The following is a 25,785-nucleotide window of genomic DNA, read 5'->3' on the forward strand; positions in this document are numbered from 1 at the left end:
GAAACTGTGCAAGGAAACAGGAGGCTTGGAGGGCGGAGGAGAAGGTTTGTGAGAAGCCTTTGACTGTCTATGAGCTAAATCTTTGCGTAATCCAGACATATTTCCACTTGTATGATAATACAGAGATCGAGGTTTTTAGCTGAGGCTTTCCCCAAAGTATTCTTTTGTGTTTCATGTGTATGATTTATTATTCTCTATTATATGTGTTCCAATTGATCTATCTCAAATTGATTAAGCTTCCGCAAAGTTGTTGTAGAAGTAGATCTTTTATTTTTCTTTAGCATATTGCATAATCTGTTGATCTATAGTGAGAAATTTCTACATCCTGTAGCTTCTCCTGCTCCTCTTGTAGCTTCTCTTCTTATGCTTTCTTAAAGGCAGCTTATGCCCTTCAATTCTTGACGGTCACTGACCTAGTGGTGGGCCTATCCACAAATGTTATAGGTGATATGGTTTTGGCATTAGGAGGAGTGACCTCTTCAATATTTCCTTCACTGGGTTCTATTTCTTCCTTTTTACTTGGTGATTCATCAATAATGATAGAGACCTTTGTAGGAGCTTGTGGTTTCCCTTGTCTAATTCTACCACTCTTCTTGGTTTTGAAATATATGGGACCTTGTCTTGATTTCTTCCTCTTGGGCTTAACAGGAGTACCCAATGTAGCCAATGTTGCAGCTACTTCATGTTCTATATCCCTTGGAGATAGACTTGTTTGATTTGGTTGTTCCTCTACTCCTTGGGGTTTAGAATTCTCCTCAAGGCTTACTCTCTCTTATAATTTCTTCTCCCCCTCTTCTCCTTTAATTTTTGCTTCTCCTTTGCCTGTATCTGTTACCTCTTTTTCCTATGTTTTTCTCTCCTCTTCTTCTATTTTTTCTGTCTCTTCCTTCTCTATTTTTTCTCCTTCTTCTTCTTCTTTTGTTTTTCCTTCTTTACCTCTAATGCTAGAGGTTGGTGTCTCTCCAGGTGTGATGGTTTGGGTTTCTATGAAAGTCTCCCTATCCATGTCGACAAATTTAGTCCATAGGACAGGGATCCTCAAGTGGCTCAAAGCATCCATCACTATTAACTTGATGAGGCCATGGTGACCTAAGGTTGATGCTTCACTTCCCTTGCCTTTTGACTCATCTCCATGATTGACTATAGGAGGAAATGGGAAACACTAAGTATTTGAGGGAGAGGCAATTCTACCTTGAATCTCAACTCATGGAGCAATCTAAAGTGGTAGGAGTAAAATACACTTAGTCTCCCTTCACAAGATATATACTTGAGGATATGGTAAGCTACCTCATCCCAAGGGTAAGGTAGACTTTCTCTTCTTACTCCATTCTTATCTTCTACAAGATTCTCTTTTGAAATGAAGAAGTTTTTCCTAGTTGTGACACTCACTGCCTTGTCTTCTTTGCTCCACCTAATTCCTAGGGGTAAGGTGGTCACTCTGCTTATGGTTTTAGGACTGAGAGAGATGGCCAACCCTATGACAATAGTAGTGGCACTATATTCCTCTTGAGAATGTAATGCCATGGCAAATTCATGAGAAAGAGCATCATCATACCCCTTTAACACTTAAAGAAACCCAACCATTGGTGTCGTATGAAGATTTCCACTACAGGAGGGTGTTGGTGAATCCTATTGGTGTCTAAGGGTTCTCTTATATTAAATCCTCCCCCCATTTCTTCTACTATTCCTTCTTGGTGCTATTTAGGTGTGGAATTCAAAAAAAATTCAAACAATCTCAATTGTGAAACAATGTTAAGTTTCTTGGTAGTAGTGAGGGAGAAGGGTGATCAAATTGATATCAACCAAACTAATTTTCTCTTCTTTTAACCACATCAATTTTCAAAAATACCTCTTACTTCTTAACTGTATATTACAGGATCTTAATTTCAAGTAGAATTCTCATGCAAATGGATGCAGAAAGAAGGAAGGAGGGTGTCACTTACTTCTTGTCAAAACAATTTTGTGTGTGCATGATGGTTTTAAGATAATTTTGAGCCATCATGGCTCGTTTTCACCTTCCAATTCCTCCTGTAGCTTGTCTCGACCCTACTGTAGCACTTGAAAGCCTTCCTATAGCTTCCTCCTATAGCACTTACAGACAAGATTCAAAAATTATCGATGGCACCCTAGGTGGTCTAATATAATAGCTCATCCTTCCTCTGCCCAATACAATTATTGGTGGCACCCTAGGTGGTCTAATACAATAGCTCATCCTTCCTCTTCCCAGTACATAATATGCTCTTTGGGTTAAAAGCTCAGAGCACTTTGAGTTTTGCCACTGAGAAGCAAGTTTTGGGGAGCGGATCCCCCCATAGCATGTTTTTGGGGCTTGAAGCCCAAATTTCGGTCAAGTGTAATGTAAATACCCTGCGAAATGCGGGCGCATAGCACAAGAGTCTAGGGTTGTCCACCCTAAGATAAGGTAATTTAATGTAAAGTGTGTCGGCCTACCCATGGTCTGCGGACCATGGGATTGTATAAATAGAGCGAGGCTCTAAGTGTAAAGTCAGTCTTAGTTTTAGAGAGGTAATAGATGGATGCAAAGGCATGGTTAGAAGTTAGAAGAAAATCTGAAGGTATAGGGTCATAGTGGTAGGTAGAGGCTCTGCAGCTGAGTATGCAGAGGCCTGGTAGAGTCCCCAGCTGTGTGCACAGACCCCTGCAGCTGAGTGTGCAGGGCAGATTTGGGATTGTACTTGGACATAATTAATAAAAGATAAGTTGATTCTAAAATATTACGTGTCTATGCTTCTGTTAAATTTATGCATCTCTTTATAGTTTTATGATTGCGCACACTTGTTATGGATATTGAATTATTAATGAGAATATTGGGCCCTCACAATTAAGTTAAAATCTTTAATAATAGCACAGTAAGGATAAGGGATCTAGACAACACCTCTTCGCACTCTTTACAGAGTTGTGTGGAAGCAATTGCACAAGTTGCGAAGGACAGACGGCTGCGCGGGCAGCGCAAGTGTGTAGGTTTGATTCATGAACTTCTTAGATTTCATCAAGACATCCCTAGGGTGCAGAAACTTGGTTCCAGCATTCTCCCATACTACCTCAAGTGAGACCTCAGTCCGTGCACCACGGAATGTTGCCGAAAGGGCTGGTAGTTTCGGGATTTGTTTGGCTTAATCACTTCTGAACCTGGGTCAGGCCCCAATAAGCCAACAAATGGTTCTGTTGCCGGGACTGGGATCTGCCTAAGGGATGTCTGAGGTTGTGCCATTGGAACCCAACAAAGAAGGAAATTGAAGAGTGGTTGGACAAAAAGATTCACGAGTTCGTGACACAGAAAAACAGAACTCCGCGGGTATCTAAGAAAAGGTGGCTGGATCACTATGTGTATATAGAAATGCACAAGATCTTCTTCACATCCTTTCCTTCTGAAATGTATGAGTGAATCGCAAGGCTAGCTGACAGCCAAGGAAGGTGTAAGCTTGACCAACCGATAGTGTGGACTCTGGAATTAGTGCGCAAACTAGAGGCATCAGAAGATAAGATCATGCGAGCTGTGGACCATTGGCTCGATTAGATAATAAGGGGATTTATCACTGAGTTTGCAATAGACACGACTATGAGCTACAGTGAAGTAGAACGACGTTTTCTCAAGGGACCGTGAGGTAAGTACATTAAATCCTTGAATACCTGGATTAAGATGTTGTTATGTGAGAAGTGGGTTATGAAAATACATTAATTTTTGGGACAACATGGAGCAAAAAGAGCTACAAAGGTAGCGGGGAAGTAGGAAACAGTCCCTTAATTTCACCTTCGTGAGAGAGCGAGGAGGATCTTGCTCAAGTCTCTCCTAGAAGTGTGGTCAGTTTCATAAGTCAGCGCATTCCGTAATTACCACCTCCACCCACACCACCACCTGCTTCACCTCCTTCACCTCCATCTCCACCCACTCCACCTCCACCAACCCTGTAGTTCAACATGGCGAGCGAAATCAAGCTACCTGTCTTCAGAGGAGTAGGGAATGACGATCCAGACTAGTTCTAGTTCGTGGTAAAGCAGTGTGGGAAGCGCAAGGGGTCACGGACGACAACATTAAGAAGGATAAATTGGTGAGCACGTTGGAGGATCACGCATTGACAAGGTATATCAAGCACTCTAATGACCACACAAATGTAGGGATAGAAGAGATCAGGAATGTGTTGAACAGAGAATTTAACCAGCCAAAATCGGAGACACAATCAATAATCGGGTTTAAAGAGATTGAAATGCTTCTAAACGATACCCCCTGGGATTTGTATCAGTGACTGAAGAGTACGATCCGCGAGGCTAATATGACGCTCACAGATGCATAACATCACGCATGGTTTGTGGCATCTCTAACACCACACTTGAGGACAGCGTTGTCGCAACAGAGACTTTCTACCTAGGCTGAAGCGTTGGAAATGGCGATAAGGTTGCATGGGACACTGATACAGGATCCGGGGTTGGGAGTTCAACAAATCCATGTGCAACTATAGAATCTCTGCCTAGAAACGCAGAGCTTGAAGCAGGATAGGGAACCACGGCCAGAGGTGCATGAGGAAGTGTGTGTTGGGTTGTGTTATAGTCTTTCCACGACTAGCCCACATAGTTAATCGGGGGTTAGAGGGGGGGTCACAGGGGGTTTGAGGGGTACCCATAACCCCACTTTATGGGGTCCGGGCCAGTGCCCCATAAAATTTTGGGTTTGGACCCTATGTTAGGTTGGGTGGACCCACCTATAGTTTTGTGCATGATTTACGCACATGTTTTTTGGATGCGATGGTTTTCGGTCCATAGTATTGGACGTGATGGTTTTCGATCCATGGTATTGGATGCTTCGGCATGTATAAATATGTATTATATCATTGGAAGGAACATAATGAAAAATCAAGCTGGTAGTCCCAGTTTTGGGATCCAGGGGAAAATCTCTGTGTATATGTGTTTTATGTGTTATGCTCTCGCATTGTTTATTTTATGTGTTTTAGAATTCGTATGCAGGTAATTTCCGTACGGGGTTAAAACCTGCATTTGGTATCAGAGTAGTTTTGGCTTCAAGGGGACGCCTTTGTTGCTGAGGGATTTCGCTTGGGCCTGTGGTAGACCCTATTCAGTGGGAGATCTGCGTGATTGATTCTAGTGGTGAAAGAAGATGGTGAGCAGTGGAAAGATAGAGATTGAGAAATTTAATGGTCAGAGTTTTGAGTTGTGGAAACTCAAGATGGAGGATCTGTTGGTGGATAAAGATCAGTGGATTGCGGTTGATCCGAGTACTAAACCAACAGGAGTTTCTGATGAAGAATGGAAGAAGCTGGATCAGAAGGCAAAGAGCACAATACAATTGTGTGTCTCAGATTCAGTATTGCAGAATGTATCAAGGGAAGCTACGGTGAAGGCTTTGTGGGACAAGTTAGGGGCTTTGTACCAATCTAAGTCTCTGGTGAATAAACTGTTCCTGAGGAAAAAGCTGTATAACCTGAGGATGAAAGATGGAGACTCAGTGACAGAGAATTTGAATGCATTTAATGTTATGGTAAGTCAGTTAGCATCTATTGATATTAAAATTTCAGATGAAGATAAGTGCATCAGTTTGTTGTTTTCTCTACTAGATTCATGGGATAGTCTGGTTATTGCAATAGGTATCAATGCAACTGCCTTGCAATTTGATGAAATAGTCCCATCCTTGCTGATAGAGGAGATGAGACAGAAAAATATGGAGAGCCAGAATGGTGATGCCTTATCTGTACGAGGACAGTCCTAGAACAGAAACAAAAATAAGTCATCGAGTGGGAGATCTAAATCTAGAGGGAGATATAAATCTCCAGGAAAACCTGTAAAGGTTGTGTGCTGGAAATGCGGAAAGGAAGGGCACTACAAAAGGGATTGTAAATCTAAAGCTCTTAAAAAAGCAAAGGGATCTGATCATGCTCCTTCTGTAGAGGCGAAAACCACCTCAGATGAAGGTGGGGTTGTGTACCTGGCTTCTTTAAGTACACATGTAGATCATGAGGCATGGTTGATTGACTTAGGTGCATCCTTTCACTTCACTCCTCATAGAGAGTGTTTTTGCAAGTATGAGAAATACGATGGTGGTGATGTCTTCTTAGGGGATGATAAGAAGGCTAGAATCATTGGTCGCGGAAAAGTAAAGTTGAAGTTGCAAGGTGGAAGGGTTAGAACACTTCCAGGTGTTCTGTATATTCCTGCATTGACCAGAAATCTGATTTCTGTAAGCAAGCTAGATGATGTAGGTGTAAAAACAGCGTTCGAGAAGGATACCTGCAAAATGGTTTGGGGAGCACTAGTATTAATGTGGGGAGTTTGAATTGGAACTCTGTACAAGCTGCAAGGTAGCACTGTTGTTGATGGGTGCAACAGTTCCGTGGTTCCTGAAAGTGGAGCAAAAAATCTAGTGGTCTCTGGAGAGAAGACCATGTTGTGGCATCAAAGGCTTGGACATATTGGAGAGAAAGGCCTTCGAATACTTCATGGTAAAGGTATGGTAGACGGTATAAGTAATAGCTCTCTAGATTTTGATTTCTGTGAAAATTGTGTATATGGGAAGCAGAATCGGGTGAGCTTCCCCTCTGGTGGTAAGAGGGCAAAACATATATTAGAACTTGTGCACAATGATGTGTTTGGACCTATGAAGGTTCCATCACTGGGTAAGTCTATTTACTATGTATCATTTATAGATGACTTCTCAAGGAATACATGGATATATTTCCTTAAGAAGAAATTTGAAGTCTTTGATAGGTTTAAAGAATTTAAGGCTCTGGTGGAAAACCAGACAGAGAAGAAGATAAAGGTGCCAAGGACAGATAATGGTGGAGAGTTTTGCAGCAAGGAATTTGAATAATTCTACAAGAAGTGTGGTATATCATGGCATAAGACTACTCCATATACACCTCAGAAAAATGGAGTTGCAGAAAGGGCAAGAAGCATGCTCAGTGGTGCCGGGTTAGGACAGGAATTCTGGGTAGAGGCAATGGATACTGCATGTTACCTGGTCAATAGGTCACCTTCATCAGCGTTGGAGGATAAGACTCCACAAGAGGTATGGACTGGTAAGAAACCCTCTCTTTCACATCTGAGGGTATTTGGATGTGATGCATATGTACATGTTCTAAAGGAGAAACGAACCAAGTTGGATAGTAAATCTGAAAAGTGCATCTTTATTGGGTATAAGGATGGTTTAAAGGGTTATAAGCTTTGGAACCCAGTAACAAGGAAGGTTGTGTATAGCCGAGATGTGGTGTTCAGAGAGTTGAAAGATGTTATTAAACATGAAGTTCAACCAAAGGAACCTGAGAAGATAAAATTTGAGCTAAAGGAGGAAGAATCAGACTCTACAACATAGGAGGAATCAGAAGATGAAGAGCCACAAACTCTGGCTGTGAGAAGATCAGTTCGAGAAAGAAGGTAGTCAGAAAGGTATAGTCCATCTGCTTTCTGTTCAAATTTTGCTTTATCTATTACTGATGATGATCCCAGAACTGTGAAGGAAGCAATAGATTCAGAGGATGGAAAACTATGGAAAGAGGCCATGGTTGATGAAATGGCATCTTTGCACAAAAATGAGGCTTGGGATCTAACGGATTTGTCGGCTGGAAGGAAACCAATTGACAGCAAATGGGTGTTCAAGAAGAAGACAAATTCAGAAGGAAAGGTGGAGAAATACAAAGCTCGGTTGGTAGCAAAAGGTTACTCCCAGGTGCCAGGAATTGATTTTGGTGATATTTTTTCTCATGCTGCCAAGGTAACTTCTATTAGAGTACTTTTATCTGTTGTTGCTGCTTTTTATTTTGAGGTAGAATAGATGTATGTGAAGACAACATTTCTTCACGGGGATCTGGAAGAGAAGATCTACATGAAGCAACGTGAAGGCTTTGCAGTGAAGGGTAAGAAAGAACTGGTATGCAAGTTAAAGAAGTCTCTATATGGGTTAAAACAGTCACCAAGGATGTGGTATCAGAAATTTGATACATTTATACGAGGACTTGGCTTCACCAAAACAAAGCAGATCATTGTGTGTATTTTAAATTAATTGGTCACTATGTTATTTATCTGGTCTTGTATGTGGATGATATGTTGCTGGTTGGAAATGACAAAGAAATTATCCAGGATTTGAAGACCCAATTGTCCTCCAAATTTGACATGAAAGATCTTGGTGCTTCAAACTATATTTTGGGCATGGAAATTAAAAGAGATCGGGCAAAGAGGAAGCTCTAGTTAAACTAGAGGAAGTATGTTGAGACAATACTGTGGAGGTTTAATATGCAAGATAGTAAACCGGTGAAGGTTCCTATTCCTGTAGGTGTAAAGTTATCTGCTGAACAGTGTTCCAAGACACAAGAAGAGGAAGAGGATATGTCCTGTGTTCCATATGCAAGTGCAGTCAGTAGCTTGATGTATGCAATAATCTATACTAGACCATACATTGCACATGCAGTGGGAATATTGAGCAGGTTTATGTCAAAACCAAGGAAGGAGCATTGGACAGCAATGAAGTGGGTTTTCAGGTATTTGCGTAGCACTTGTGATTATGGTTTGTGCTACCAAGGAAGACCAGGATTGGACAAAGTTTTGTATATATGTGTCCTTGTTGATGCAGACTGGGCTGGAGATTTGGATCAGAGAAGATCTACAAGTGGGTATGTGTTTAACCTATTTGGAGGTGCAGTCAATTGGATGAGTAAGAAACAATCTGTAGTGGCACTATCAACTACAGAGGTAGAATACATGGCAGCCGCTCATGCAAACAAGGAAGCAGTTTGGTTGCAGAGATTGTGTTCAAGTATGGGGTTAGTACAAGAAGCTATAAGGATAGACTGTGACAGGCAAATGCAATTTTATTGGCAAAGAACCCTGCATATCATTCAAAGACAAAGCACATTGATGTTCAGTATAACTTTGTGAGGAATATGATAGAAGAAAAAAAGGTGTTGCTGGTAAAGGTGGACACTTTGAAGAATATTGCAGATGCATTGATCAAATCTGAAAGCTCTGAGAAGTTCTCTTGGTGTAGAGAAACAATGGGCGTTGCAGGGCTAGATAAATGACTAAGCTCTCTTGTGGTCCCCTATGGAAAGAAAACAACAAGTGGGAGAATGTTGGGTTGTGTTATATTCTTTCCACAACTAGCCCATGTAGTTAACTGGGGATTAGGGGGGGGTTTCACAAGGGGTTTGAGGGGTACCTGTAACCCCAAAATTTTGGTTTTGGACCTTACATTAGGTTGGGCAGACCCACCTATGGTTTTGTGCATGATTTACGCACATGTTTTTTGGACGCGATGGTTTTCGGTCCATGGTATTGGATGCTTTGGCATGTATAAATATGTATTATAACATTGAAAGGAACATAATGAAAAATCAAGATGGTAGTCTCGGTTTTGGGATCTAGGGGAAAATCTCTGTGTATATGTGTTTTATGTGTTATGATCTCTCATTGTTTATTTTATGTGTTTTAGAATTCGTATGCAGGTAATTTCTGTATGGGGTTAAAACCTACATGGTGCATAAAATGCAAAGGCCAAGGCCATGACAAGGACCTTTTGGCAGGAGGGGGACCAATGTTGTTGAGACTGGAGGCACAGGTAGGGCCGAGTGCAACACCCACATTATGGTGCGCGATCTATCAAACAGGAGGAAAACACACAATGGATAATTGTCATTTGTTGCAGAAGTATACACCGGTACCCCAACAACTATTTTGTAATTTCTATAGGTTGTGTTATCACTGTAAAACTTCCTTAAAAAATTTGGACAACTTACATGGTTTCTCAATTCTTGTATTAGTCATGGTCAAGTCATGGTGAAGTCATTTTTATGTTTTAGAGTCTAAGTCATAGGGTTAGAGTCTCATGTCCATCTTCAAATAAAGTTTGACAGCCTCATTCCATGTTCTAGAAGCCTCACCATGTGTTTAGAAGTCATATCTCAAATAATTTTGGAGAAATTTTGAAACTAGCTATGAATCCACGTTTTCATAGTGTAGATAGTGTAAAAATCCTATTTTGCGCTACGAAATCAGTGTTTTCATAGCACACTATGAAACCCCTGAAGCAACCTGTTTTAGCAGAAAAACTGTTTTTACTAGTTAACTTCCAGAAGCTTTCCTGAGCATCTGAGAACTCAATTTTGCAAACTGAAATAGGCTTTTCTTCCTAACATGATGAAATACAAAAACCTCTTTCATTTTCTTCAAATTCGTTTTGAGGTGGGAGAAATTTATGGTTAAACTTGCGCTACGAAACTGTTGAAAGTCAAGCTTTGTCTTATGGTTTTAGCAGTCTTTTTCAAGATCAGTGTCTGGTTACAGGAAGATGTATTTTGGAATTCAGAGCGAGGTTTCTCTTCATAAACTCTCTAGCTACAAAACCTATCTCACTTTATTCATAATTTTTTTCAGTTGGGAGATACTAAGCTTTCATTGAGACCCTAATTTCAAAAAACGGATTTTTCCTGTTTGACACGTGTTTTTCAAGGACAGTTTCTGGACAGCTGGAGGAATGTTTTAAAAAACCAGGAGAGGTTTTTGTTCTGGACAACATGGGCTACAAAAACCTCCTTCAGTTTCATAAAATGTGTCATGGATGAGGAGATAAAGGCTCTGTCCCACGTGCCAATTTTCAAGGATCTAAACCTAAAAACAGGGAAACATGTTCCCTAATTTCTAGGGTTTGTCATCAGCAGTTGGGTGACCACGTGGGAGGCTTCATCAAATTAGAATTCATGAGGTTGCAGCTATCAAATAATGCTTTAAATTCTTAGATAAGGTTGTTGTAATCATAATAAGGAGGTACACTCCTAGTTGTATTAGGTCACTAGCACTCCTAGTTAACAGCTAGTTCTAATTAATGGTTTGTTTTATGGTTAGAATAGGTGTCACTGATAGCAAATTCGAATTCTCTTGATTAGGGATGATGGAATCCTAATTGTAAATGCTTTATATATAGCAAGAGGTCAAATTAGCAAAGGGTTGGAGACTTTTTGGCTCAGCTGCTGCTCTATGTGTAGACTGTGTATATTTTTAACCTAATGCAGATTTCTACTTAGACAACTCAAGATTCATGAAGAGTTCTTGTATGTTCTTGTTATGATGGCATCTTCCAATACTTACATTATAGTGGTGTTTACTTATGATACTCAAAACTCATCAATGATGCTCTGACTTCCTTCATAGATAAACTTACTATGTTTCACTGTTTTGTATTTTCATTTCTGCACTTGAACTCTATAATGCCTTGACTTCCATGCTAGGTAGAATGCTTTGGCTTAACTACTCAGGATTCAAAAAGAGTTTTTAATTTTATATTGTCTCATGGATTTCATCTTTCACTTACTTGCAGTGGTATGAATACATGTTACTTATAACTCATCAATCATGCTCTAACTTCCTTCATGTATTTATAAACTGTGCTTCCTTGCATTGTATCTTTGTTTTGTTGATGCATAAAAACTCTCTATGCCCCGACTTCATGTTAAGCTGATCTTGTTGTGGTACTGAAACATACTTTGACTCCATAGCCCAATGGTAGCCAGCCTTCATCTTTCAACCTATAAACATATACAATTACAAACCATAGAGTTAGCCATCTATTCATATCTTTAATCTAAATCATTAACCCTTTGAGAGAGCCCTCTCAGGCTAAGGAGGCTAAGCCTTAGCTAAAAGATTGGTTTGAAATAGTTACACTGAGATAGTCTGATCAGTAGCCTATCAGGGTCCTATTTTGGTGATAACATTTTGGTGCGTTTGGCGGAAGCCTGAAGTCTATTCATTCCCGAAATTAAGAAGCTGAACTTCTGAAGGTAGCAGGAGCTCAGACATCTTTTTGAGGCTGCAAAACTACCTTGGTGACTCCACGCATCAAATAACAAATTGGAAGGTGACTCCACTGCTAGAAGATCAATAGCTTGATGAAGTTCCAAGATGAGTTCCACTGCAAGAATGAATGCCAGGTATGCTCCTATGAATCGGTCTCATATCCCTGGTTTTCCAAATCCTATGCCAAAGGTTGATTGGTTAGAGGATCTTCCAATATTCAAAGATGAAAAGAAAGACAATGTTGCTCTTCATTTGGTTAGGTTTCATATGCATGTACGCAGTCTTAAGGTTCAGTTCCCTGAAGATTGTCTCATGAGGATGTTTATGACCACTTTAGAAGGAAAAGCATGGTCGTGGTATAAAAGTTTGGAAAATGGTTCAATATGTTCGCTTGCTAATTTTCATGATGAATTCTATGAGATGTATAAAGAGTGTCATCCTTCCTTATTGCTGCTCAAAGATTGTTGTAAACATTCTTTAAGTCTTATTCAGTATTTGGAGGATTGTTATGATGATGATGAATTTATGGATGAAGAAATTTTAGAGGCTCTTCATAACAATGCATTTCAACACCAAGAAGAAGTACTGGAAGATAGCTTTTATAACCCTCAGGTAGAGGAAAAGGTTGTTCATTTTTGTAATTCCTTGCAGCAGCTTGCATCAAAGAATGATCTTTATAATGAAGAAAATTACATTGTTTGTGGGCATCATGTAGAAAGGTAGTTGGATAGCACATCAAAGGGGTCTTGTGTGGTTGAGAATTAGTTGTCTGAAGATTTAGAGTGTTATGATGATCATCAAAATAATCATGTCTTCTTTGACCCTATAAGTGAATACATGGCAAAGCTTTGCACACCAGTATTTCATTTTCATTTGCATTATGAAGATCAGGTACATTATAAGTTGATTTGGTCATCTCACTATCATGGTTATTTTGAGGTCGAATGCAGTCAAGAGCCTCCAATATCAGAAAGGACAATTGATTGGCTTTATTGGAAGTTTCATGTTCCTTGAGTTACAAGTGGAGATTGCAGCTGATAGGGTAGGTAGGAATGTGCAAATAAGCTCAGGGTAGGTTGACTGAGCATCTATTTCAGTAGGTGTAATTTGAATTCTTCTTACAAAAAATTATTTAAGGCTTGAGGAGTAGATTGGGCAGAAGTTCAAAGTTTTCTTCTAGAGGATGGATAGCGACACTGGAGCTACAGGTTCTTAATGTACCACAAGGGCACACTATCCCTAGTGGAGCCACTGTTATCACTGTAAAACTTCATTAAAAAATTTGGACAACTTACATGGTTTCTCAATTCTTGTATCAGTCATGGTCAAGTCATGGTGAAGTCATTTTTATGTTTTAGAGTCTAAGTCATAGGGTTAGAGTCTCATGTCCATCTTCAAATAAAGTTTGACAGCCTCATTCCATGTCCTAGAAACCTCACCATGTGTTTAGAAGTCATATCTCAAAATATTTTCAAGAAATTTTGAAACTAGCTATGAATCCACGTTTTCATAGCGCAGATAGTGTAAAAATCCTGTTTTGCGCTACGAAATCAGTGTTTTCGTAGCGTGCTACGAAACCCCTGAAGCAGCCTGTTTTAGCAGAAAAACTGTTTTTACTAGTTAACTTCCAGAATCTTTCCTGAGCATCTGAGAACTCACTTTTGCAAACTGAAAGAGGCTTTTCTTCCTAACATGATGAAATACAAAAACCTCTTTCATTTTCTTCAAATTAGTTTTGAGGTGCGAGGAATTTATGGTTAAACTTGCGCTACAAAACTGCTGAAATTCAAGCTTTGTCTTCTGGTTTTAGCAGTCTTTTTCAAGATCAGTTTCTGGTTACAGGAAGATGTATTTTGGAATTCAGAGGGAGGTTTCTCTTCATAAACTCTCCAGCTACAAAAACTATCTCACTTTATTCATAAGTGTTTTCAGTTGGGAGATACTAAGCTTTCATTGAGACCCTAATTTCAAAAAACGGATTTTTCCTATTTGACACGTGTTTTTCAAGGATAGTTTATGGACAGCTGGAGGAATGTTTTAAAAAACCAGGAGAGGTTTTTGTTCTGGACAACATAGGCTACAAAAACCTCCTTAATTTTCATAAAATGTGTTATGGATAAGGAGATAAAGGCTGTTTCCCACATGCCAATTTTCAAGGATCTAAACCTAAAAACAGGGAAACATGTTCCCTAATTTCTAGGGTTTGTCATCAGCAGTTGGGTGACCACGTGGGAGGCTTCATCAAATTCGAATTCATGAGGTTGCAGCTGTCAAATAATGCTTTAAATGCTTAGATAAGGTTGTTGTAATCATAATAAGGAGTTACACTCCTAGTTGTATTAGGTCACTAGCACTCCTAGTTAATAGCTAGTTCTAATTAATGGTTTGTTTTATGGTTAGAATAGGTGTCACTAATGGAAAATTTGAATTCTCTTGATGAGGGATGATGGAATCCTAATTTTAAATTCTTTATATATAGCAAGAGGTCAAATTAGCAAATGGTTGGAGACTTTTTGGCTCAGCTGCTGCTCTATGTGCAGACTGTGTATATTTTTTACCTAATGCAGATTTCTACTTAGACAACTCAAGATTCATGAAGAGTTCTTGTATGTTCTTGTTATGATGGAATATTCCAATACTTACATTGCAGTGGTGTTTACTTATGATACTCAAAACTCATCAATGATGCTCTGACTTCCTTCATAGATAAACTTACTATGTTTCACTGTTTTGTATTTTCATTTATGCACTTGAACTCTATAATGCCTTGACTTCCATGCTAGGTAGAATTCTTTGGCTTCACTACTCAGGATTCAAAGAGAGTTTTTAATGTTATATTGTCTCATGGCTTTCCTCTTTCACTTACTTGCAGTGGTATGAATACATGTTACTTAGAACTCATCAATCATGCTCTAACTTCCTTCATGTATTTATAAATTGTTTTTCCTTGCATTGTATCTTTGTTTTGTTGATGCATAAAAACTCTCTATGCCCGGACTTCATGTTAAGCTGATCTTGTTGTGGTACTGAAACATACTTTGACTCCATAGCCCAATGGTAGCCAGCCTTCATCTTTCAACCTATAAACATATATAATTACAAACCATAGAGTTAGCCATCTATTCATATCTTTAATCTAAATCATTAACCCTTTGAGAGAGTCCTCTCAGGCTGAGGAGGCTAAGCCTTAGCTAAAAGATTGGTTTGAAATAGTTACACTAAGATAGTCTGATCAGTAGCCTATCAGGGTCCTATCTTGGTGATAACAGGTTGGTTGGCCACGACAAGCGTACTTGTCACAGCTACAAGTTAATGATGGATCGGACCCTATCCTATCGGATGTAGATAGAAACGTGAGCCCTCGACCCAGTTGCGTCGATGGCGCGCGCTGGATTTCAAGGGTGAGGTCGAGGACGAGGAGGAATGGGACCAGGAAGGGGTCAAAGATAGTTAATTTGCTACAATTTTGGAGGACCAGGGCACTATGCTCGAGATTATACCAACCCAACAAGAATATCTTATTCATATTGTGCTTAGTTCAACCATGAAATGATAGATTGTCCTACATTGATCGCACAGATGTGTGAGAAAGGGGTACTGCAGCCTCCTCCGACTCAAAATATCCAAATGATGAGGTTTGAACCACAAGAAGAAGACCCAAATGTGAACATGATGCTCAGAAGCAATGCGACCACAGGGGAGGATAAGGGGAAGCAGCCCGAGGAAGATGCGTGGGTTCGCAAGGCTCCTACAAAGGAACTTGAGTTTGACCTAGAACAGACATTCATGGAAGCCAAGAAGAGCTTCGTGGAGGCCTCTACTTCAGGTAGTAAGGACAAGCAGAGCCAGGGATGGATCCTTCTATGCTTACTATCTTTTTGGAGACATGCATGAAACTGCTACAGGACAATAAGGTAGTTAAGGGACTACAGGAGTTGATCACCAGGTGCGCGGGATCAGGGGAACCACGCAAAGTCCAAAAATTGGGGAAGCATACATTACGCATCGAGAGGGAAATGAGATTGACGGCGCAGATTGGCGAATATGAAATGGATCAGGTAATCCTAGACCTGGGTTCGGACATGAATGTATTACCGAAGCAGATATGGGAACGTATGGGTAGGCCCGCGTTACAGTGGTCCCCTATTCAATTATGAATGGTGAACAAATAGAATATTTTGCCCATGAGGAAGTTGCAAGGGGTAATAGTTGATATCAAAGGCGCGAGCACACATACAAAATTTGAAGTAATAGAGATTGTCGATGACAACAATCCCTATACTGCACTGCCAGGAATAGACTGGGCCACGGATATGAACAGATTCATCAATCTGAAGAAGCACAAAATGATCTTCAAGAAAAATTCGCTACGGGTAGTAGTCCCACTAGACCCAGCCGAAGGAGCGTGCTACACTGAACCAGTGTGCGGCGATGGAAGTGACAATGAGCTATATTGTATTTACCATATAACGGTGTGAGACCAGGATCGGGTGAACCCAACTGCAGATGGGAGAATCTCATGGGAGCGCGACAGTTCCTACACTTTGGATTCAAACGAAGAAGTAGAATGATGGCAAAACCGATTGCATGAAGTGACGACGCTGAATTGCAACATGATGATTAGATCATTGCATTGCATGATGACAGAGGCAAGGGAACTGCCAACATATGATGGAGTGACATCAGTGGATGAATTCCTAGACAAATTTGAAAGCACAATACGAGGACAATAGCAGTACGGTGCACTGGAATGGGCACTGCACGCAACATCCTCACGATGGTGAAGTACACATCAGAAGACCATTGTAAACTGGCACGAATGTAGAAGATGAATGTGCTTATGATTTCGAAGCCCCCAGCATCGAACGAGAGTCGGGAAACTAGGATGAAGAAGCTTGCGTGCCCACCTACGTTGATGGGTGCAGACGTGTGCTGTGCAAGCACAGCCCAAACTAAGGATCGAAAATCAGAACTAGACATGGCAACAGGAAAAGTGACGCACCCCAAAAATAGTCCACGTCGGAGCATTTGAAAAGTTATGCGGAATCATGAACAGAGTTCACCAGGCGAGACAAACTGATTGGGACTTGCACGTACTAGTGGTTCGATGGGCCTATAGGGCCATAAGCAAAAACCAGAGCACAAAAGTGATCCAAAAACTGACGAGAAGAGACAAAGCCATAAGAGCAAAGAAGAATCCCCCTAAAACAGATCCCACAATTGGGACAGTACGTGAGGACCCGGGTAAAGAAATTTTGCGGTTACAAGAAGCCATTCAGCGAGGGAACTTGAAACTTTGCAAACTCGACGACGGTTAGCTACGACTGAGAAAGAAAAGCATGATATTGGATGAAGAAATCAACAAACTGGAAACTGAAGTCGTGTGCGCATGCTGCGCCAATAAACTAAGCACAATGGGACAAGGAATATCCAGCCATACTATTACAGTAGAAGGATTTATGGACCTCCTACCATGGGTGTGACCACACCTTACTAGACAAAGTAAACAGGGGAGAGCACCACAAGAGGAGGAACACAAGGCACTGACCGGCACGAGGGTAACTAAAGAAGATGAATTAAAGCCTTGCACCGATGGTGTGACCACAGTCTCAGTGCTCCAAACAGTTGAAAGAGAGCGCGAGACTATAAAAGAGTCTTTATGGGAGCTGCACAAGACAAAGGTTGCGCACAGGACCGATATGTCACAAGGATCACGGGCACACATAGGGGGCTGCGCTGTTGCGTGAGTAGGTTGGGAAGTGATTGTTGGTGTCACTGTTCATGACAAGGTGTCCAAGATAAGGCAACGAGGAGTGGACGACGGGCAATTAAGACACGGAGTCAGAAATATATTTGGGACAATCTGCTGCCAAGAATTCATTAATGACTCAGAAATGAGGGGAACAGTCAAATTCAAATTCAAGGGATGCTATAAAACTACCAAGGTGGGCCACGAGAAAGCACTTGTTTGTTTGAAATTTGAGCTATTAAAGAGAGCCCATAGTGTTGAGCGTCGAGCAGTGTTTGAGCCTCCAAAGTCATGAAAAACTACATACAGCTCAAACAAGATGACAACTACTAAGATAGGTGTGGGTTTTGTCAAAAGTTCCGCTGAAGAAGCCGACCAAAGCCCTTTGCTACAGGTGGGACCAAAAATTCCAAAATCGCCCCGGACGCCAAGGCCCAAGACGAATCCACAGGTAGTAGGACCAATCCGCATGTCCCACGAAATTCGAGGTTTGGTAAACTATCTATGGAAGACAAGGGAAAAACTATTAATCTTGAGATAGATGACGAGGAGGAGGATCTCCAAGCGTTCATAGAAGAAATCGAGGTAGATGAAGAAATGGAGGAAGACATTCAGGCAGTACGCACTAAAGAAAATATACCTAAGTATGTCCCCCCGCAAAAAGGGAGAGTGAAAGTGCCCAAAGATTTGGATGTCGTTAAGAGCGCACTCCAAACCCCATTTCTCCCAGATGGAATTCTGTTTGAAGGATCGGTTCTAGGTCGTGTGCCCATGATGAAATTTGAATATTGGGACCTCACAGACAGTGAAAAGTTCCCACATTTGGAGACTAGCCAACTTATGAAACAAAGCAAGGAGGGGACAGTTACAACACTACAACCATGGAAATGGTTGTGCGAGGTGGAGGAGGCTAGGCTACTCCACCTACAATGGATTCCACACTTTCACTAGGCACCAATTGTGATATTTGCCATCAGGCAACTACTTTGCCTAGTGCATGATGGGTACTTGTGGCTGGAGGAGTTGATTCCCATCACGGCGGAGCTTATTCATAGGATTTCTTGGCTTCCCTGTACGGGAAGGGACCTCGTCGAAATAGTTGGCCAAAGTGAAGACTTGGTGCTAGCAGAGGCCATGAAGAAGAAATATATTTTGGAGAAGAAGAAAAGGGTCTATGTCATTACTAGCATTCAAAACAAAGGGGTGTGTGTAGCCACCCAGCTGCTGGCAGGGAAAGTGATGAGAAAATTTCGCATCAATGAGGTACCAGCGATGGTCATCGCACTGGCCAAGCAATGCACCGAGGGGGTATAGTTCAACTAGGCGCAGTTCCTGACGAACTGCAAGGAGGCTCAAGAGCAGGGTAAGACCTTCCACTACGTGTGGTTTCCCTTATCCATCTTGTTGGTCATAGGGGAATTGCCAGAGGATAGTCAGTTTCCTCCTCTTGATCAAGACTTGCTAGAGGCAACGAAGTACACGTCGCTATGGGCAACAAGGGATGCCACATGGATCCGTGAGACCAAGATCTTCTGGATACTCATGGAGGCAAGCATACAGATGTGGATCAACAAATGGACGTGCCTATCCCCCACGATATATGACAGTATGTGGAGTTTTGCAGACTTTAAGGAAGATATGCACAATGTGTATATCAGGGCGCGGAAGGATCCGGAGCAGAAATGGACCAAACTCCCCTTCATCGCGATTGATGATGCTATTTTCGCGGTGCTCGACTCATGGCCACCTGAGTGGCGCACCCTGGATTTGGCAGTGCGTGATGAGGTAGCGATACAAAGATAGAAGGATGCCACCAAGTTGCTGGCACAATAGAAGCGGAATGAGCAATTTGCCGAGGAGGTAAGGGCTTCCCTTGAGACAGCAAAGGCTATTGCGGAGCAGACCAAGGCCGCGAACAAGCAGCAACAACACCGACAACTGGAGCAACCACGATGCAGGAGGGAAGATGCCTGGGTCTAACCAAAAGACAAGGGATAGACGACACGGTAGAAGGCACAGGCCTGAGTACGACATCAACACAACTGAAATGGCCAAATTGGATGGGGAGCCCATGACACTGACAGAGGGTGATCTATATGACATCGGTGACATAGTTCACGAGATCACCAATGAAGTGCTCTAGGAAGCAATGGTGGAGCAACAAAATGTGTTGGGGGCCCTTAGGGCAAAACTCCAGGGACTTCAGGTGCAGCCCCCATAAGAAGGAATGGTAGTCACCTACAGTGCCATGGGAACATCGGCAACAGAGCAGCTATTGCAGGCCAAAATGACTAACATTGTCACGCTATCGGAAGGAGCACTGACAACGGACAACATGGAGGATCTAACCATGGTAAGATAGATCAAGGGACTCGGCCTAAACTTGGTTGCCCTTCCGCGGGATATTTTATACCAGCTACAGGATGGAGTGATAGCAGAACTTCACGCTAGGGAGGGATGCGCAGTGAAAATGCTAAGTGAACAACGAATCAACATTGAACAGCTTAGCATACAACACAATAAACCAATATCACAGAACCAGTAGTTGAAATAGATCATAGAAGAAGCATGTCATCGGGTCCCAGAACTGGAAATTGCGACAGATATACCAATAGGAATGTGGATCCACAAATTGGCCAGTGGATTCTGCGAGGCAAAGGAGGAAGCTATGAGGATCCAGCTGGACCTCAACCTACAAATTGTTGAACTACGATTAAAGGTGTAGCCCTCCACGCCCCCAGAAGTTTGAGAACAGCGCATCGGCGATATCCGAAAAGGGCTGGGAGAAATTGAACAGGCAGTGTAGAGTTGTACCACTTTGTTGGAAGAATCCTTCAAGTTCCTCACAACCTTACAGGAGGATCCCACCATACAGCAGTTGGAAATAGAGGCGCGAGAGCTTCAAATGCAATATGATAGTGTGTGCAGGACAACGCAGATAGTAGTCCTAACTCAGCGGCTCACAAGGCTACAACAGGCAAAGGCATTGAAGGAGCAAGTGGATGCAGCATGCCAAAAAGAGGCAGTACTTAAAGCACGCGTCCAACCTTGGATTGATGAGGCCTTCCTCATCATGGCTGACATTAAAGGAAAACTCACACAAATGAAAGCGATGCATGACCTACGACAGGGATTTGACCATGCCAATGAGAATTTAGCCGAGCGAGTAGAGAGGATCCAGTGGACGACAGAGCAGTGCACTGAGGATCTTCACGCAACACAGACATACTTGGATGGAATTCGCGCCAAGATCACCACACCAGCAGAGTCACTTGGGATGAGTCACGATGATTGTGTTGGGGGCCTGTTGGGCAGCGGACCCCCCCATAGCAAGTTTTTTGGGCTTGAAGCCCGAATTTCGATCAAGTGTAATGTAAAGACCCCGCGAAATGTGGGCGCAGAGTGCAAGAGTCTAGGGTTGTCCACCCTAAGATAAGGTAATTTAATGTAAAGTGCGTTGGCCTACCCATGGTTTGTGGACCATGGGATTGTATAAATAGAGAGAGGCTCTAAGTGTAAAGTCAGTCTTAGTTTTGGAGAGGTAATAGATAGATGCAAAGGCATGGTTAGAAGTTAGAAGAAAATATGAAGGTATTGGGTCATAGTGGTAGGCAGAGGCTCTGCAGCTGAGTGCACAGAGGCCTGGTAGAGTCTACAGCTCTGTGTGCAGACCCTTGCAGCTGAGTGTGCAGGGCGGAGTTGGGATTGTACTTGGACAAAGAACTAATAAAAGATAAGTTGATTCTAAAATATTACCTGTCTATGCTTCTGTTATATTTATGCATCTCTTTATAGTATTATGATTTTGCGTACTTGTTATGGATATTGAATGATTAATGAGAATATTTGGCCCTCACAATTAAGTTGAAATCTTTAATAATAACAAAGTAAGGATAAGGGATCTAGACAGTACCTCTTCGTGCTCTTTACAGAGCTGTGCGGAAGCAGTTGCACAAGTTGTGAAGGATAAAGGGTTGTGTGGTGTAGCACAAGCGTGCAGGTTTAGTTCGCAAACTTCCTAGATTTCATCAAGACATCCCTAGGGTGCAGAAACCTGGTTCCAACACCCTCCCATACTACCTCAGGTGAGACCTCAGTCCGCGCACCGTGGACTATTGCCGAAAGGGCCAGTAGTTTCGAGATTTTTTTGTCTAAATCACTTTTGAACCTAGGTCAGGCCCCAACAAGCCAACACAAGCAAGTTGTAATTCTCAAATTTTGCTAAAGATTAATAATAAAACCCTCATTTGTAGAATTTTTTTTCCCAACATCGAGGCTTCTCTAGGGATTTTTTTCCAAAATATTAGTGTTAAAATTTTGTGTGTGGATAATTTTCCTATTTCTTGTTATTATTTGTGAAAATTGCAGTAGTGATTTTTTTTTTATTTGTCATAATTAATTTCTAAAGACGAATAATCTACAATAGATAGAGGAATAATTTCCAGTTGTTGTAATTAAGGGAATTTCACATGGTACCAGAGCATATCTAAAGTACAGGTGTTTGCAAGAGTAAATCAATGTATACCATTGGAAGAGAAAGTTGATGGTTAAATACCCATATCAAACCTCTCGAGACTCAATTGATTATGTCCATTTTTCAAATAGTTTGAAGAAATGGCCTCAACATGTTTGAAATATCAAGACAGGTTGGATGAAGCCTCTACTGGCATATGGAAAGCTAGAATTGTCTTGTTGTTGAGGAGAATGGTCTCAAGGAGTATGTGACCAATTTGATAGTTGATTTTAGGGATCCATAATAGCTTTCAACATATAGGAAAGAGGATGCCAAAGCAAGGAGGATTATCCTTGATGGATTTAAGGACCATATTGTTCCTCATATCGCAGAGTTAGGAATAACGAAGAAGATGTGGGATGCAATTATGAACCTATACTAGAATGTTAAGAAAAATAGGAAGTTGATCATCACGAAAAAGCTGAGAAACACGAAGCTGAACAAAGGGGAGAGAGTTGTGTGTTATCACACTAGATTCAGATCAATGAGAGATGAGTCAACAATTTTTAGCAATAAGTTGGATTATGATGAGCTCGTGAGGATCGCATTAAATGGATTCTTAAAGAAATGGCATGTATTCATCAAAGTGATCAATAGATGAGACAAATTACTGATTTGAGATTGCCTATGGAGTAATTTCACTCAAGTGGATCTTAGGTTAAGCCTTGTTAGTGGCAGTAGTAATGGAAAAACTTAGAAGTGTGATGATGATGATAATGTGGCCCTAGCAGGAAAGGGAAAGACCAAGAAGGGATCGTGTAACACCCTCCTCCCACATCTACTTAAGAAACCGGCCAGTCGAGGTAAACATGTGACGAGAGGCTACTATGATATGATTTGACCTCCTAAGTCACATTAAGGAAGTGGAACCAATGGAAACACACCATACAGACATTCAACATCAACATTAGGACCCTCAAGAACCAGTCCAACCTTTCTGCCAACCTGCCCCTGGGTCCCATTGGTCTTTTGGACTACTTGACCTCTAGATGATCTCATGCTATGGGCAAGCCAGCATCCAAGGACTATTTTTCATAGTTTTATGCCAGTGCTCCCGAGATTTGAGCCACTTTTTCAGGCCTAGAGCCCAGGTCACTGCCCAGAATTGAATGACATATTCAGAACAGTAAAATAATAAGGAAGTGATAATATAAATGTAATCACTTAAATGAGACCTTGACTGGACCCCTCCTAGCCATGATAGGTATTTCGTTAAACATATCACGAATATGTAATCTACATGTGTAAATAACAGACCTGAGCACAAGGGTCTCATTCTTGGGTGAGAATCACTAAGAAACATTGATGCCTCAACACATCAACTGCCATTTCATCCATTAGGTCATAGGTATATTATTCATTCATTTATCAATAAAAACATGAGGAGATCCATACATAGCTTATGTCATAAAACACACACACACACACACAAATATATATATATATATATATATATATATATATATATATATATATATATATATATATATATATATATATCACCAACATAATAGCAACATAAATACCAATGAAATCATAGCAATATGATCCACATATAAACCAATATAATACTCATATAAATACAAGGAGAAATAACCTCATATTGATGATGCAAAATCCAAACTAAGGATGGGACTTCCGCATTCCACCCAACCATAGAATGGCTGCGCTAAATCTTTCTTCATCGATTCACCCCTGTGCCATATTCCAAGAATGAATGTGGGATCTCATAAAACACATTAATCCAAAATAATCAAGGGCTTCTAGAGGCCATCCACCTCACTGTCAGACATCACAAAACCATCATCAGATCGGTCTCCATCCAAGCCTTCCAGGGCTTCCAGAGCATTTGTTCCAACCAAGTCTTCCAGGACTAGTAACTCAACCCACAGTTGTTTTGGGGCTTCCAGATTTTTTTTCCAACCAAGGCTTATAGGACTAGTAACTCAACCCACCAATGGATTCCAGAGTGTTTGTCCAACCAAGGCTTCTAGGACTAGTAACTCAACCCAAGTTGTTACAGGGCTTCTAGAGTGTTTGTTCAACCAAGGCTTCCAGGCACTAATAACTCAACCCAAGCTAAGGAAACATGAGAAACAACCAAAACAAACAAGGAACTAAACCCACAATCACCATGGCTATCCAATAAATGGCAAGGATGGGAAATCCACTGTCAATCCAGGAAATCCTCCATGCCAGTGATAGATCATGACCAAAGAACCACATGTATATGTCATGCATGCCAAAACTAGTAAGGCAAAAATACATGCAACTTGGTACTTACAAGAAAAGCCCACTATAGTTGTTGATCCAAATGTCCTATTGTGATTTCCTGCTCTTCCTTTTCCTTCTTGCTCCAAAAATCCAAGTATGCCACACCCTCCAAGAGTGCTCCAAGAAAAATCTAAGTATCCAACAGTATGATAGAGGGAGAGAGAATAATGAGGGGGATCCAACACTAAACTAACAAAAGGTTACCAATTGATTATCAGAAGCCTTTTTATGAATGAGTCCTCTATTTTCTTCATTTCCCATTATTTTCCTTCAATTTCCTCCTCACATGAAACTTGTGACCTTTCACCTCCCTTTTTTCCTAATCTCCATTATTTTCATAAATAAATGTACCAAAAATTCAATTTGTCCTTTGCCAATGCCTTTTCCAATTTCCTTATCCATTAATCAATCACAAGTGATCCCCATCACTTTGATTTTTCCCAACATTCAGCTTGGAATAAGAATCTTATCAACTGTGGTTATTATTTGTCCTTTATTAACTTTTATTACATGGAATTTTCACTAGGGCTATTACAAAACCCTCCCCCTTGGGGGAACACCATCCTCGTATTCAACAACACCTATAACCACAAAACTGCTGCAAGTAAAATATACTTTCGATGGAGCTTTATAACTTAGCTCGTTGTAGTATTTATAATGATCAACATGCTAAGAAGAAAACCAACATGAAAACATAACATCATAATGACAAGACACTCATACCTGTTATTGGACCTTTATAACATAGCTCATGGCATTATTTACATCCATATACATATGTACATATAGAAACATCACAAAAATATATACCAAAACATATACCAAAACATATACCAAGACATATACAAATCACCATACCAAATTTCTTTGCCTCAACCAGAAACAAGGAAGGATACATATCACGCATCTGATCTGACATCATCCATGTAGCTTCATCAAGCCCAAAGTGCTTCCACTTCACCTTAACTTTCTCGATTGCTTAGTTTCGAAGCATGAGCACCTTTTTCTACAATATACATTGAGGCTCCGGCTGGAATTATCCATCTAGTTCCACCTAAAATACATACCATTCAATCACATGATCAACATATTTATCATAATTCTTAAGAAATGACACATGGAAAACATCACGGACTTTTATTGTTGGAGGTAGTGTAAGTCGATATGTTATTGGGCCAATCCTCTCAATGATACTGAAGGGTCCACAAAACCATCATGCCAACTTGACATATGGTAAAATCCTTAAGGAGATCTTCTTTGGTTTTATGCGTAAGTACACCTTTTCCCCAACCTAGAACTCCTTGGACAACCTTTTCCAATCTGCATAGCTCTTCTTCTTATCTTGTGTTGCCTTTAGATTCTTGTTTATAACCTGCATTTCTTGTTCCATGTCTACCAACATTTCTAGTCCAATCAACACCAGGTTAACTAGATCACT

The sequence above is a fragment of the Pinus tabuliformis genome, chromosome 4_1 (assembly GCF_031772625.1).
Source record: "Pinus tabuliformis cultivar Carrire ecotype Pingquan chromosome 4_1, CPIR1, whole genome shotgun sequence".
NCBI classification, from domain to species: domain Eukaryota; kingdom Viridiplantae; phylum Streptophyta; class Pinopsida; order Pinales; family Pinaceae; genus Pinus; species Pinus tabuliformis.